This window comes from Melospiza georgiana, chromosome 17, assembly GCF_028018845.1.
Source record: "Melospiza georgiana isolate bMelGeo1 chromosome 17, bMelGeo1.pri, whole genome shotgun sequence".
In the NCBI taxonomy this organism is placed as follows: domain Eukaryota; kingdom Metazoa; phylum Chordata; class Aves; order Passeriformes; family Passerellidae; genus Melospiza; species Melospiza georgiana.
The window spans coordinates 193,724-209,807 of record NC_080446.1 but is presented as its reverse complement, the minus strand read 5'-3'; the positions used below and the strand labels follow the sequence as shown (position 1 = coordinate 209,807).

Below are 16,084 nucleotides of genomic sequence, written 5' to 3'. Positions count from 1 at the left end.
AGCTGCATTCCAAAATTAATCTGCAGTGCAATAGCGTTTATTCTCAGTGCATGTAAGATATAAGGCATGGCAGGCCGTGCTTTTAGAACTTATGCACTAGAGTATAAAGTGGTTGAGTTCTCTGAAGGATGCAACTGGAGTGTTTGTTTTTGTGCTAGCTATGTACATAGCAATTCTCTTTCCTTCTCTCTCTCCTCTCCAAGAATAATTTCAATGAGTTTGCACAAAAATATTCTGTAGTTTATCCCCACTAATGTATGGTTTTTCTTTTGAATTTCCCATTATGTGAAAGTAAAACTGACACCAGTGAGCATATATTTTAGATTTAAAGTATTATTAGAGTAGTCAGAGTCAATCCTTTTTATAGACTTTAACTAATCCTTGCATTTCATAAAATTTTCTAAAGCAGTGAAACTGAAAAGTTTAAATGTGCTGTTCAAAAGCCAAACTGTCCTTGCTACCATCTCAGTTTACCTTATCTGCTCCTCTTGTTTTTTTTTGGAGGTGGGGTGGGAGGGAACATGAGAGAAGTTAAATGCGCAAAATGTTAGTGTAAGTAGGACGGCTTTATTTTTAATCTCTGTTAGGTGAACTCTGTACACTCTTCAACACAAATCATGGAATTGAAGGCCAGGTTTCCAGTATCACAGGGCTCCCCTAGTGTGGATATTTTGTCATTTGCATTTGGAGGGGTTTGTAGGTGTTTGTTTTAGAGTCATTCAGAAAATAGAGTGTTGGTCTCAAGTCTTTTGTTGGATTTTTTTTTTCCCTGGACTTGGATATTTGAAAAAAAAAAAGACACTTTTAATTGTGCTTGTGTTTTGGCTATATATTATTTGATGGGCTTTTTAGTTTTCTCTTTTTTTTTTTTTTTTTTTCTTCAATAGATTCCTTGCAAGAAGTCTTATTTTGGGTAATTTCTAGCTGAAAGCATTTGTCTGTACTGCAGAAACTAATTTGATTCGTTTCCCCTTTCACTACCAGCTTCTCCATAATTTCTTCTAAATGGATAGGAAAATGTCTGTAGTTTTTTTTTACCTAAGTAGCTGATATTATTTCATTAAACAAAATGTTAAGTTGTAATGGATGATGTTTTGCTCTGGCTATGTTTTGTTTTTAAAAAAGTCTATGTATTTCACTATTGTGACTTCCTCTTGAGCATTTCTGTTATAAGGATCTCAGGTTGGAAGAGTTATGATTGCTTATCTACAAACGGTAATTCAAACAGACTTGGTGATATCACATTTGCAAATATAACTGATTTATAAATGAGTAAGCGCCTTCTGTGCTGTGAGAGAGAAGGTGATAGAATAAAGCAAACACTTTGCTGTGTAATAGAAATATGTATTTTTGTGATGCTCGATTTAATATCTAATGTCAAAAAAACTCTACAACTTGGTGCAAATTTATATTTTACCTTCCCTTCAAAATTGTTTTTAGAAGTAATTAATTTGAAAGCCAGATATCTCTAACTTACTTGTAGATACTTGCTACATCTTCTCTACGGACTAGAGAGCATAAAGTGCTGTAAAATTATTAAAAGATTTTTAAAACAGCTGTAACTCCTCAGTGAAGCACAGTATCTTTTTCACTTTTTTCCTGTTAACATACTTCCTTCCGCCATCGGAAGATGTGTCTTACTGTGAAATTTAGAATTGAGTGAAAGTATGATAACTTCTAGAAGCGCATCAAAGAATCTTGGTTAAAGATTTCAGTGAGATCATACTGCTGGGTAGAATACTCCATGCCTTTGCCAATTTTCGTCAAGAGTGGATAAAACCTGCCTTTTTAGTCGTCTCTTGCAGTATTCTTGACAGAGTATGTTCTCATTTTTTATCAGTATGCTGGGTTAGTTTTTCAGGCTGGAGTGGACATAATAGAGAATGATATATAGGCTTACATTTTTGAGAATATCTTGAGTTTAATCTAGTACAAACCATGATTTAATTTGAAACCTGACAAGCTTAATGAGTGAGATTTACTTTGTCTTTTTTTGTTTGTCTGGGTATTTTTTGTGTGTGGTTTTTTGGCTTTTTTTTTTTTTTGGTGTTGTTTGGGGTGTTTGTTCTTTTGCTTGTTTGTTTCTTTTCCTGTTGCCCCCCGCTTCCCATTTATATGAATTTCTTATACACTTGGATTTTTGTTTAACTTTTGGAAATTGTCTGAATTTCTCCATGTAGTTTGTTGCTGCTTAACTGCTTCTCCACTGCCTGTCCCCATGACCCTTCCTCACCCTTCATTTAAATGGTGTGTGGGAAGAAATTCTGAAATGATAGTACAAGTTCAATAAAGGAGGATTTCAGCTAATTAGTGGCTGACCTCTGTAGGAAGAAAAAGGATGTGTAATATTTCTGAATTCTGTAAAAATGTTATTCTACTTTTTATTTGTTCTTTTGTATTTCTGTGTGTGTTTTCTAGCATTAGTTCATCTTTCACAGTAAAATCAGAATAGCAGCTCTAAGTTCAGTGAATTTAAGCCGTTTGTGGAACTGAAATAAAAGTTCTGATGAGTAATCACTAGTACTGATTAGCCATATTTAATGGATTGTTGCGAGAGAGTGTCAAAATAAAGTTAATCCATCAGGCCATTAGTTGTTGCTAACTTGTATATAGTATTCTGAAATGAAGGTTGCAACTTTGTGGTGATGGTAAGCAACTGTAAATATCAATATGTAAGACATGAATGGTCTAATGTATCAAGAAATGACATATGTGTTACATGAAATTTCATTGCTTCTGAAAGACGTATTCCATTTAGAAATGTGCAGTACCTTATTTCGAGTTTCTGAAAGGAAAAGATTTAACTGTCTTTCTTATTTGAAGATTTTAGGCAGCAGTCATTGTGAAACACTGAAATTACTGATCCCTGAGGTAGGAAGCTCTGTAAAGAGTGTAGTTCTACTGTGATCTGACAGTTCTGATAATCTCTGTAATTGAGTCATTGACTATGACTCTCTAACTTAATAGATTAAATTGCTGTATATAAGAACTTGTGATTTTGAGTAGTATTTGGGAAAGGAAGATTGTGCATCTAAAAGATGATGAGTTGTGTCAGAAGCTGATGTTATTTTCAGTGTGGAAACTGAATAAGGAAAATACCTTATGGGTTTTTGGTATCTGAAAGTCCTGATCAATTGGCCTGTTATATAGATTTTCTTAGATCTTCTTATAGATTTATTATTTTTCTTTTGAATTCTGCCTTTGTGGTTGAAGTGTTAACAATGTAAAGTTCTTTATGCATCTTTATTTGCAATTACCTGCATGTTACTCCAGAGTTTCTGCCTTTCAGTGGGCAGAAAGAACACAATCAAAAAGGACGGGAGTGTGTTTTAGGGTGGGTTTGCTCTCTTTTTATAATTTTAATGTAAGGATCCTAAACTTGTATATTTTACTACTGTGACTGAAATATGCAGTCTAGGAAATTGCAGCTTGCTTCTAAGGAAAGTTAAGGTGCCAAAATACTAAAAACTAAAGTTTCAATACTTCTCCAACAACATGATAAGAAGACTAGTACCTAATTTTTTATTTTCCTATGTATTGCAGTACAGCACCATTGAAGGACTTCTTAAATAACTGGACTCCTTTGTCATCCATTCTTTATTGGAGGAAGAAGTAGTCAATGTGGAAGACTTGAGTGGTTAAGAGAAGAATGATATGTTTCTGCTCTTAGAAAGCTTTTTTTCCATAGATAATATGTGCAGAGACAAATTACTTTAAAAATTTAACTTAGTTGTGCAGACGGAAGTGTGAGACAGTATGGTTGCCATCAAAGACAGCACTGCAATGTGTCTTCTACCTTCTAATTCACTGGGTCAATCCTCATCTTTTGTAGGATATCTAGCAGTATCATGATACAGTGGTGTCTGTGATCCAGTTGGGGTCTTCCAACTGTTTCTGAGCCAGGCACACTAATGAAAGTGGAGGCATCTGTAAGAGTAGATAAATGAGTTCTAAGTAGTACATCTAAATCTCTACCTAGTAATCTGTCTTTAGTCATACTTGTTTGACAGTCTAACTGTAAGATTAAAGCAATCATTAGAAATTCTATTAAATTACCTTGCCTGTGATATTTGTATGGGTTATTTTCTTGGTACTGTCTGTTGGAGAGCAGACTTGCAACCAGCAGACTTAGATACAGTACAAGATCCTGTAGGTTCTGTAGCTGTTTACACTATGATATTAATAGTGTTAAATTACCAACATCAGCAATATTAATTGATTTTTAAATTCAGACAGTGACATTTGTTAAAATGATCATTAAACATGCAAACAGCCTATGTACAGTAAAAGATCTTCGGGCCCTAACAAATGGTAAATGAGAAGATTGCAGACTGTAGAAAATGTAAATATTCTTTTGGAAGTTGTTCTGTGGCAAGACAAAAATATTCCCCTCTAAGCACAAGAGGATTCATTTTCACCTCTATAAAAAAAGCTGGAGACTGATTTGCATACTTAATATGTGTGTTGGTGTCTTCCTTTCTTTCAGGCACTGCTGTTGAATTGGAATTTGTCCTGCTTTTATTAGGCAAGTAGTCCAGCACTTCACTCTAGAAAAATGGTGTAGTTTCAATTTGCTCCTCTTGTAATAGTCTTGAAAATTTTGAGACTGTCTTTTAGTTTTTAACAATTTTAGTTCACTTGTTAAGTTGTTTTCCATCAGATGGCTAACTGTAATACTAACTTACATGTTTAATTGGTGAATGCATTAACCATGGCTTTAGGGAAAGACTTAATCTAGTTTCAGATAATCCTTGTGATTTTTACTCTTCCTGTCTCTAGTAGATTAAGGATTTGTGGTTTCATCTTGGAGTACTAACATTGCTAGCTACAGATCATAAAAACTTCAACAATGTCATGCATTTAGAGTAGCTTATTATCTAGAATAATTTCTCAGTATATTTTATAGCTTCTGCACCAATGTTCTAAAGTGTGAGTATATATTTCAGCCAGTGCCATTTATCTCATTAAAGGTACAGCTGAAGTTACTGTGCTATCAAACAATAAAACTGAGTTCATCCTGCTTTTATCTTGTAATATGGGTGTAGTTTGCAAAGAACCAGATAGCCTTGATAGTAAGTAATTTTCAAAATTGTAAAAATAATTTTCAGATACCTCAAAATTTTTTGCCAGTTTTTGTAAGAATGAAGATGTTATAATTAAATCAATTAAAAGAACGGTTATATTAAATTAAAAAAAAATATTAAGAATTACTGGAAGCTTTAACTTTTAACTATCAAAAATGTTCTGTGACTACTGTGGTGGATAAAGCTAAGTTAGTCCTTTGTTTTAATTACGTGTGTGAAAAAATTTAATGGCGACTATGTAGTAAGGAAGTTTTATATCAGAAGCAGAGAAGCTATTAACACTAAATTTGAGCTCTTGATTTACATGTTAGTGGATGTTAAGCAGCTTCATCCTCATGACCTAGTGTGTAGTTAGATGGTATTCTGCATTTCACTTCAGGCAGCCTCTTAGAGCAAGATGGTTGGCACTGAGCACCTAACATCCATGGGAAACCGCTGTTCCAAAGTGGTTTTGATTTAAAACAAACCTAAACCAAGGTCAGAATTTTCCAGTATGCTGATTATCCTTGCAGACATGTGTGCATAGCAACAAAAACTGAAATATCTTTTTGGTACTGGTGTGTAGCATATATGTTACTAATACTAATGAATGCAGTGTAGTTATGTGGTGTAGTATTAAACAAAATTTTCAGTTGTGCTTTTGAATTTAAACAAATCCCCAAATCAAACCTGAAATGAAATTTGAAAGCATCATAGAATAAGGACAATTAAATGTCTTTCAAGCTTCTGGTCTCTGTTTTTAAGAAACCTGCTCTGGATTTATCTCACTGACTCGGTTAATCTGACTCTTGATCAAAGTCTTAATTTTTATTTTTTGGTGAGAAAAGTCTCACAATTAGCAGATCAGGATTTTAAAACACTGAACTACAACATGCCAGTTTTTATACTCTTGGTTTCTGCTACTTCCTGTCCTTTTCTTATACGCTGTGAGAAAATGAACTGTCTAGTTTTGATTTATTTTGCACAACACAAACTAAGCTTATTAAGTTCAAGTCAATTAAAATGAAATGTTTGAGTGTATGTCAGCTTCCCAGAAAATTGTGTTTTGTAATCCTGCACTTCACTATTCTGACAAGAATCCTGCACTTCACTATTTTGAAGAAATGTTTCCAGTAGAGGAATCAATCAGAAGAAATGAATCATCATCTGTGGGGAGATGGGGGAGAAGGAAAAATAATGTCATCTATAAATTAATTTAACTTTGAGTGAACTCCTGCGACCTCTAGAAAGGTTATAACCTAGAATAGACCCTGATACTGCAAAACAGTGTTCAAATTGTTTGTTGTATTCACCTTCTGTACTTTGCTGACACAGAAAGGAAGATCATCAGCTGCAGAAGTAGCTTCCTTCGAACCTTTGATCCCAGATTCTGTTCCTGTTTTACAGTAGCCTTAGGAAGAGTGTCTGGTTCCTCCTGGTTAAACGTGTTTCGAGTGTTGTACTGTGTTCTGAAGGAAATAGTCCAAGTTTACTTTTTTAATTATATTGTCACTAAAGAAAGAACTGTTATACTTGTTCTGTATTGTCTTCTTTCCTTTGTTAGCATGTATTCTGTAGAAACCAGTAATAGAGAAGTTACTGTGCTTCAAGTGGAAACCTCTGCAGAAGATGTCAACTATTCTTTGTGGTAGGAGCCTTAAATGGAGTTCAAAGGTGAAATTATTTACTGCAGATAGGAACTTGTTTTATTTCTAAAGTAGGATTTAATCATGATACTACAGTAATCCTGTTCATGGTGTGTAAGTTGCAGAAAATGCAAGGCTGAGCTAGAAATCACTTCAAGTACAATGCAGTTCACTGCAAATTCTTCTGATCTGTCAGACTTCTACTTGAGTACCTTGACTTTTCTTTCCTTCTTTAGAAAACCTCGTGTGACAAATTCGAAGTAGTTAGTCTCTTTAAATTACAGAAAAGGTGAGAGAGAGCGTGCCACAATAGCCACTTTCCTAGCTATGTTCATGTTTACATAGTTGAGGGGCACATTATCCATTTCTACCTTACTAAATAGGCCAATGATGTTGCAAAATAAGGTTTCAAGACCTTATTTTGGGGTGGGTTTATAAGCAGCATTATCATGCGTGTACTGAAGGTGGTGAAAACATATTTTGAGCAATGGAGTATCTCAGTTTGTATCAGCAGAAATTGGAAAATAACTTGGTGTGTATTTTCTTGGTCTATTTAAAAAAATACCTTTTTAAGAATCTCAAAAGTAAAGATATCTGCTGTGGCCCAGAACTAAGTAACGCCCTGGCCTAATCCAATGTTCTTATTCTCATACTAAGGCAGTTACAGCCTTAGTACAATGAGCTATCAAGCTCATTGTATTCTCTTGTTGCAGCTGATAATAGGCACTTTAGCATGTAAGAAAAATACAGATGTAAAGAGGTATGATACTGAGAAGTCCCCATGGCTCAGTAAGTTCTGCAAGTTGTACTGAGTTTACATGTCACAATTAGTAACCCTTGATGGAATTTCTTTGCCTATAAATGAATGTTTTCACTAAATTGAACCTGTATTACTGTTTTGACAATTTATGTTTGGATTGCACTTTTCACAAAGATTCTTGAAGCTTTCTTTTGGGTGGCAGTTTGCATTTTTGAGCTCTTTGTTGAGTATGGATCAGTAAGGTGATATGAAGAGAAGGTAACTTGAAGATGTGTGCGTAACTATGACTAGAATAAGATTGTTTGGGGAAAAAAAGACAGCTGAAAAAGAGAGGAAATTCTTAGAAAAATGGCAGGTTGAGAGATAACATTTCCAATGAAAGAAAACAATGATTCTCTGTGGCTTAGTTTTATAAAACCAGTAAGACTCGTTAATTTAAAACTATATTCTAAGTCCCATGTAACCTTTGTATTCAGAAGCAGCGGCATTTAGAATTGCTTATCTGATGACCTCTGAATGTGTTTGGTATATTATGAAGGTCATTGTGTTAAGTTGGAATGTGATGAGGATTTCTTTGACTCTTAGTAGGCCTAGAACTGAGGCACTTAATAAACTAATTTCCCAGGAAGCCTTTTATGGGTTGATTTATTACTGTATTGTAAAAAGATGTCTCAGGAGTGTAATAACATTTAGCTGACTATAAATTTTAGATGTTACTGAACATTCCACATCATCTGCTGGAGGATGGGGGGAGAACAAATTCCAAACAATAACACTAAAGCATATGGTGTGGAAAGCATATTGTATTGGGGGATTGTAGCAGCAAGGGGGTTTAGACAGTGGAAGCTGCTACCTATTTCCCAATAAGCATCTCCTGTGGAAAAGCTGCCTAGGTAGGCATTCAGGCAAAGCAGTCTAGTCCACACACCACACTCACCACAGCTGGCTCAGCAAAGAGAGGCAGAAGGGCCTTTTGTATGATAAGTTGCAGCAAAGGTTTGTTCCAGCATGCCGAAAGGGAATCGGGAGCAAAAGACCTGGCTGTGCGTTGTGCACGAGGTTGAGTACGGGTCAGGGGCCAGTGATCTGAGGGCATGGGGGCGGCACGAAGGGCGGGGCAAAGGCCGTTGGCCTCCAGGGAAGACACGGCCGGCCACCAGGGCTATCACAACCCGTGAGGAAACAGGGGAAGGAGTAACCGCGAGTCTTAGGAACATACAGGGAACGTAAACTGGGCTGGATCACAGTGTGGCAAGGTTCCATGGGGAAATCTTGTCTTTCAGCCTAGGTGGTGACTCTATGGTATATTCTTCCAGGGCAAGGCCCTGGGGATTTCCATGAAGGGTTCAAAGGATTCCACAGGATGATTTGCTTGGTGATTCTTCTGATGTCTAAATGCTATTACATTTTACATCATCTGCTCTAAAACCCTGTGCTGCAGAAATTGTATGTTCATGTGATTATGAAGCTAGACTGAATAGTACTATGGAATGGAGTTTTGTTAAAGGCTGATTTATTATTTTTCTTTTTAAATTCTGATCTTGATGCAAGTTTTGGCAAGAGAACTCATGAGCCATATTTCTGTAGCTCTGCATGAAGTGAAGAAAAGCTTTAGGTTTGTAAGTTACTAATGCAGGTGTTAGATGTCTCTGAATTCTAGGTGAGCTACACACTTGTAATAAAAATTTTACTACAGAGTATTAAAGATCTCAAAGTGCTTGCTTAAATCTATTTATTGTTTTATTCTGTCTAATCTTGTTTCAAGGCCTTAAGATCAATCTACTTAAAAAAAGTAAATCGACCCCTCTGGTTTGAAATACATTATATGGGATTCTTGATAATTTATGCAGACTTTCAAAATCCTCTTCCTTAGGGCAGACTGATGCATATCTGTGGGGTACTAACGGGTTCTAAATGTTTATTCAGTATTACCAATTCTTGCAGCATTTGGGCTATTGGGCTTCTCATGTTAGAGCTGCTGAGTTATGTTGTTTATAAGAGACTATATTGAGACGAAATACTTATATGATGTTATTTGGGTGCTGATCAAACTCATTAAAGCCTAATGTTTTGGGTTTTTTCTTAACCCACATGACTTTTTTTTTAGGTTTGTGTCTTGGCTACTTTCTTGCCAACCTTGTTTTGGAGGAAAACCTTTGATGTTTAGTATTCAGTATTTGTGCATATATTTGAATACTTAGATTCAGAACCATTTAAGTTGTATGCATGTGTGTAGATGCTGTATTTCAATTCATCAAAATAATGTGACATCAGTTAAAATTGGTATGAATCATGACAGACATGGTGCCCTGGTATCTAAGATACGTCAGCATGCTGGTAAGTTACGTGCTTTCCTGCTGTGAGAACTGGTTGCTGTATTTGATTCTTTAGCCGAATACAAACTAAATTAAATCTGCAGTGACCTATATTGTGCTATAGCTAATGACCCAGTTAACCTCTGGTTAATTTTCTGTCTCTTGGTGTCCTGGGAACAGGGGCATGTTTATTTCAGTAACCACAAACCTTTAGAAATGTGCCATTGGCATTTATCATTCCAGAGCTCTGTGTTTTAACAGAAATTAGCTAATGGGCCATGGGGGTCTGCAGAAGTTTTAGAATGCCAATGAGGAGCTTTCTTTCACTTTTCTTCCCTCCTGATTTACATGACTAAGCTTTTAGCTTTTCTTGATTTTGTTTTTGTTTCTTGAGTATTGATCTGTCTCCTGTGGAGGAAACAAACTATTTGCTTAAAGTGCAGGAGGACATTACTACTGGCAGCTTCCCAGAAACTCCCCTCTTTTTCATGCTTTAAATTAAGCTAGAGCCAGTACAGATGTTGTTAGGGAAGTTTGCAGCTGATGCAATTATATTATTGAATGGATGTGTTATGCAAATAAATCTGAATATAACCATAAAATAATAATGAAGATCTTGTCTAAGGGTAGATCTGAGTACTGCTTTTCTGATGTAAATGAGATTCTCTGGCACCTGGGTGGGCTCATCCATGAAGTATATGTTCTTTTTAAGGAAGTGAAGTGATACAATAATCAGCTAAAAAACGTGGAATTGTTATTCACACCCATTCATAGTAACAGTTCATACTGTATATGTTACAGATCTGTTAAGTAATGCATAATTCAAAACAACCTGAGCATTTTCTGACAATTAGAACATCGAGTGCTTACAGGGTGAAGCCTTAAGAAACAGCTGTTCTAGAGCCAATCCTTTCTGTGCTGCCTGTTCCTTGAAGTTTTTAGCAGAAATTTCTTTTGGAGATAAAATCCTTACTTATTTTTTATTTTACCTGTGGCAGCAACAAGAACAGCTAGAAACAACTTCTTGAATGCTCTGCAAAAAACAGACAAACACTTCTACAGCAATCCTGAGTCCTTTGTTGTCTGTGTAGAGAGATGGGTTTGGCAGGGGAACGTGGAGCTTTGGGCTGTCACAGGACACTTGTTCAGACACTTGTTTTGTTTTGGGACTTTTTATGACATAAGAATCACTTCTTGATGATCATATGTTACAAATGTGCAATATCTAGAGGGACAGGAGAAATTTCCATTAACAGATTCTTGGGAACTTTCTCTGTTCAGTCAGGTGGCTTCGAGCACCACACCAAATAAGCAGTGTCTTTGCACAGTGTATGCCATGGATATGTTCTGCAATTTTGCTCAAGATCATCTATCTACCTGCACCAGCTGGAAAGAACTGGCATACTCTTTTATCTGTCCTCATTTCCTTGTTACCTGTAAAACAAATTGAACATAATAAAAACATTTATCCTGAGACAGGACTGTACAAGTGGTGTTGTTTGCTGTGAAACCACTGCCATCTAGATGGGACTTAGCATATATCCTACCTGGTGGTTAAACTGATTTTTTTTTTCCTCTATTTTAAGGGCAAGTACGTAAAAGATCCACCACACTGAATCCTACTGGGCACTGCAGCCCTTCTCCTTTTCATAAAGGTGAAAAAAAGAGTGAATCTGTAGAAATAATACTAAGTTGTGGTTTCTTATGTTGTTACAATGTGGCTTTGTGCCTAAACTTAATTGACGAAAATGTGTCCTGTATTTTCTTGGGATATTTGGAGGTTTTTTGGTTTTTTTTCTTATGGCAGCAGAAGATGTAGAATATCAGCCTCTGTCTTGTTTTGGTTTTCTTGAAAATTAAGTTGAAACAAAAGGAATTTTAAATTGTGAGATATTAAATCCCTCTCTCTTTATTGACTGGAGCATCTTGAAAATGAGAACTTTTTCTGTCAGTCATCTGAGAGTACAGGGAGTTCTGTGTATAATGGCAGTTAAAGTGCTCCACAGCTTAGTCCCTGGTCTTTCTTTTTATGAGCTTATTCTGTCAGGGTCTGTTAGTTTTGGTATTGTTAGCTGTTTAACAGGATTTCAGATTTGATGGTGGTCTCCATGGGTCCTTTCCCTATTTCAACTCTGAGTATTCCTACTGCTAGAGGAAAAAACCAGCTGTGACTGAGAAGATTGGAATTACACACAGTGTAATTCCCTTATTCATAAATTTATAAGGGAATTGTTTTTCTTGGTTAGTGGTTGAAAAAAGATTGCAAACTTTTAAAAGGGCTTGGGAGTATGCTTTTCATATGTTTCAAATGCTGAGCTCAGTGATATCCCTTGTGATTAAAAAGAAATCAATGAGAGTAGTTATTCCTGTATAGATATATCTGATGTTTCTATTAATTTGTACAAATCTGCAGTTGCTGCTATTAAGCCAAGAACAACTTTTTCAGATCGAAGGCTGAACCTTAATTCCTTCAAGACCATGTAAGAAAAATATACTGTGTTCTGGTTTATGTTCTCCTGTGGTATGTGTTCAGGTTAAGTTTTGTGAGTAAAAGTAATTTTGCCCTCTTGTTGATGGGGCAGTCTGATGTCATGCATTCATTTATCACAAGTAATTTCTGAGTACCTCACAATGCAATGAACTGTGATTAACTTTTTGAGGTGGAAGTAGGGAAGCATGAAAATGACAGAAAAAGGAAAATGTTAGAACATTTCTGAAATAGTATTTCAGAAATTCTCTCCACTGAATATGACTCTCATTGCATGTACATTAGCAAAAATGGGAAAAAAATGTTTTGAATTATCATCGAAGATTTCATATACTACTTGATGAATATCATAATAAATAATATCTCTATCTGTTTATAGAAAAGAAATTATCTCTGTAATGGTCCTAATTTCAGTTACCTAACTGAACTTGTCGGAGACTCCGCTCTTGTTTGATTTCTTTCTTCAGTGCACTTTGACACTTGCGGGAGGGTTAATTGCCACTGCCTACATTGTGGGCACCTGAGGACACTTTAGATACTACCGCTGTTTGTCACAAAGGACTGAAAATACTTTGCATAAATATTCTGTAATATAGGAATGGTGTGAAGAAGTTCATCTCCAATATTTGTGCTTGAAAGTAGTTCTGTTTGAAGTGTAAACACTAATGGAAAAAATGGTGTTAATTTGAGACTAGATTTGTATTTAAAAGGCAAATATGTAAAAAAAAAAAGTTGAGTTTTGATTTTTTAAACATGACTGTAAGTTGTCTGTTAATGACATTCATGAATTAGTTGTTTAACCCAATGGATATCATTTCAAAAACCTTCCTCTCAAAAGTGAAAATGTAAATTGCCATACAGCTTTAGGGGTAAGGACTACAGGAAGTTAGTGCTGGCTGTTTATGGGTACTGATTCCATTACTATACCCACGATTTGAGTACATATTTAATGTATTCAAATCCATCCTGTTATGGTTTTCTTTTTAAACAATATACCTAAAAACTCTGAAACAAAGTACCAAGCTTTTAATTGTCTGCCTCTTTTTCTCTTTTCTCCTCCTTGTGCCCCCTGATTGTTGTGAGAAGGACAACAATTCATCTGCCAACTAGTTTTTGACAGAGTGCAGAATTCAAGTAACTTCTGTCAATCCACTTTTCTTTCAGGAAGAATTTAACTAGACATTGTGATCTCCCCAGGTACTGTGGATGCTTAAGACTGAAAAAAGAAACTTCCCTTATACCACAGTGTTTTCCTAAACTAAGTGCAATGCTAATGTCTTTTTGAGAATGTTTATAGAAAAAATAAAGCATGGCTCTGTTGAATTTTATTGAATTAGTTTTTGTTGTTTCAGGCCTTGAATATATGTAGAATAATTTGGATTTTTTTTTTCACCATCCAACTGTCTTGATGCCTGCAAATGTCACTCTTCTATAACACCCAACTGGCCGAGTAAAACTCTGTGAAGATAATAAGAGAGGCAGCTGTTAAACCCATGAGTTTAATACCAAATTGAATCTACTTATGGCGGGGCAAGAATAGACTATGGTATTAATTTGGAGTCTAGTGACTTCAGTAGAGTTGTACTGGGATAATTCAGTAGGAAGAGAAAAGGCATTTAGTCTTGCCTCTTTATTTCTCTTTGAAGATGTCTTGTTTCCGTTAGCAGTTTGCAGAGACTAACTTTGTGAAGAAGAGATCCAGTTTGTCAGCTTGGGGGAAGGGGAGTTTTTTATGTGGAAAGAAAAAGGCATTTGTTCATTTTGTGGGTCTGACATGTTGGCTATCCTCAGATACAGGTCTGAAAGAAAAGTGGCTGTTGCCCATGCATTTGTTACTAGAGACTGAAAAGTGGAGAAGGAGGTGAGTGTGTGGAGTTAAAAGAAGGTAGCAGAGATTGGAATAGGATGTTTCTTCTGAAAGACATGAGAGAAGGTACACCTCTGCACATTTTATGCCTTAGAGGGAAAACTAGAAGTAGTCATCAGAACTATGAGCAGATATGAATATGAAGCTGAGCTTTTCCCCAGCTTGAGAATAAGGTACAATACGTGACATTAAAAGGAAATACTGCAGTGCTAAATAAGATATGATATACCTCTTAAGTGACTCATCTGCTATGACAGTTCACAACAGTAGGAGGTTTGTCAGATGTATGGCACAAAAAAAAAAAATTCAAAATGAATTTGACAGTAATGCTGAAGTCATTAGATGCAAACTTCGTCTGCAGGTGTAAATTGATAATTTCTAAAAATGAAGAAGAATGATGGATGTCACCTGTGTAAGTTGGCATGCTTTGGCTTAACATGTATTACCAGAGTGATAAAGGATTTCACCTTTTTCTGTTTACTTGTGCCTGTAAATTTATGGAGTATTTCAGATGTGTTCCAAGGATAACATGCAACAGTAGAGTTCACTATAGACTAATTTAAAATGTGTACTGTTTCAGAAATTCTTCAGTAGGTGCTTGGAAATTGAATGATGATATATGCATTGCTAGACACAGCAAGTTTTGCTTTTCAGTCTCTCTTTCATTTAGTCGTCTCATCTGTTAAAAACAGCACTGTGTCTAAAGAGAAAGGATCAGTGAAAGATGACTGGGACAAATTGCACCATCTGTGGCACTTGTAGAGGTGAATTTATTTGATTGCTTAACCAGGTGCACATTTGTTATGCAAGAATTACAGTTATTACTGTGCCTGAGGGCCGTCATTTGAATGAAATATAATACTTATATCGATAGCAGAAATAGCGAATTATGTGCAGGATCTTTAGTCTCATTCAGTACAACACTGAACCCAGGGACTAGTCTTAAAGTAATCTGCAATATTGTTCCAGTGAACTCCAGGTAGGAGTAAGTTAAATCCAGTGTATATATTTGTCTACTGAGGTAGCAAGCAAGTTAGCCACTCACATCTTTTTTAATGGATTTCTGATCTTGTTGAAGTTGAACCATTCATCTGAACTTTCATCCTCCATGAAAGGGGAAATGTTTTAATGTCCATTGGACAGAGATGAATGGGGCCAATGTGCTTCAGAAAAGTAATTCATGAGACTAGGGTGTGATGCTTTAGGCCAGAAAGATGCTTGGCTTTGGAAGGGAAATGGAAACCGCAGCACAAGGAGCTTGATGGTTTTGATGAAGTGGATTGAAAGTATCAGGAGATAACAGTAAAAACAGAGAGACTGAACTTCACAGGGCTATGGATCAATGTAAGCTGTACTAAGCAAAATACTGGAATATGATTTGTGAAGCATCCCTAATACTGGCAAGGGGATGAACTGAATAATAATCTAATATGGGACACCATACCCTTCATTTTGCGCTATCTGTAGAGCTGAATAGATTAGTGATAAACAGTTCTTCTTTTTGCTTTATTTTTGTGCCCATGAGTTTGCTAGCATGTTTTAATAAAAAGCTGAAGTTGATCTTACGTACTGTCTCAGGCTTTAAACCTGAATGTTTATGCTGCCTTCTAATACTACCTCAGAGGTGGTGTTCATGTATTTCTGAGAATATCTATGTAAAGGTATAGGCCTCGTTGAAGAAATGTGTATATTGAAGTATCTCTATTTGCTAATTTCAGGTGCATTTTTCCCTTTCAAGGCATCTGAGTATCTTTGTAAAGCATTACGAAGCTACAATTAATTGTCAAAGCCTTAATGGTGAAATTCACACTGCTCCAGAACATAAAAATGTTCTGTTTATTACCTGTAATATCATTGTTTCCTTGAACAGTAATTGATGTCAATTATAGATGATGTCTATAAACTTGAAATTGTATTGTTTATCTGCTAAGGACCTTGAGAGTGT

General features: G+C 35.9%; 1 protein-coding gene across 3 annotated transcripts in view; it reads left to right on the top strand.

The window, feature by feature from the left end:
* Positions 1-16,084, top strand: part of SULF2 (sulfatase 2) — an 83,343-nt gene that overhangs the window by 1,005 nt on the left and 66,254 nt on the right. The gene's annotated exons all lie outside the window — the stretch shown is intronic.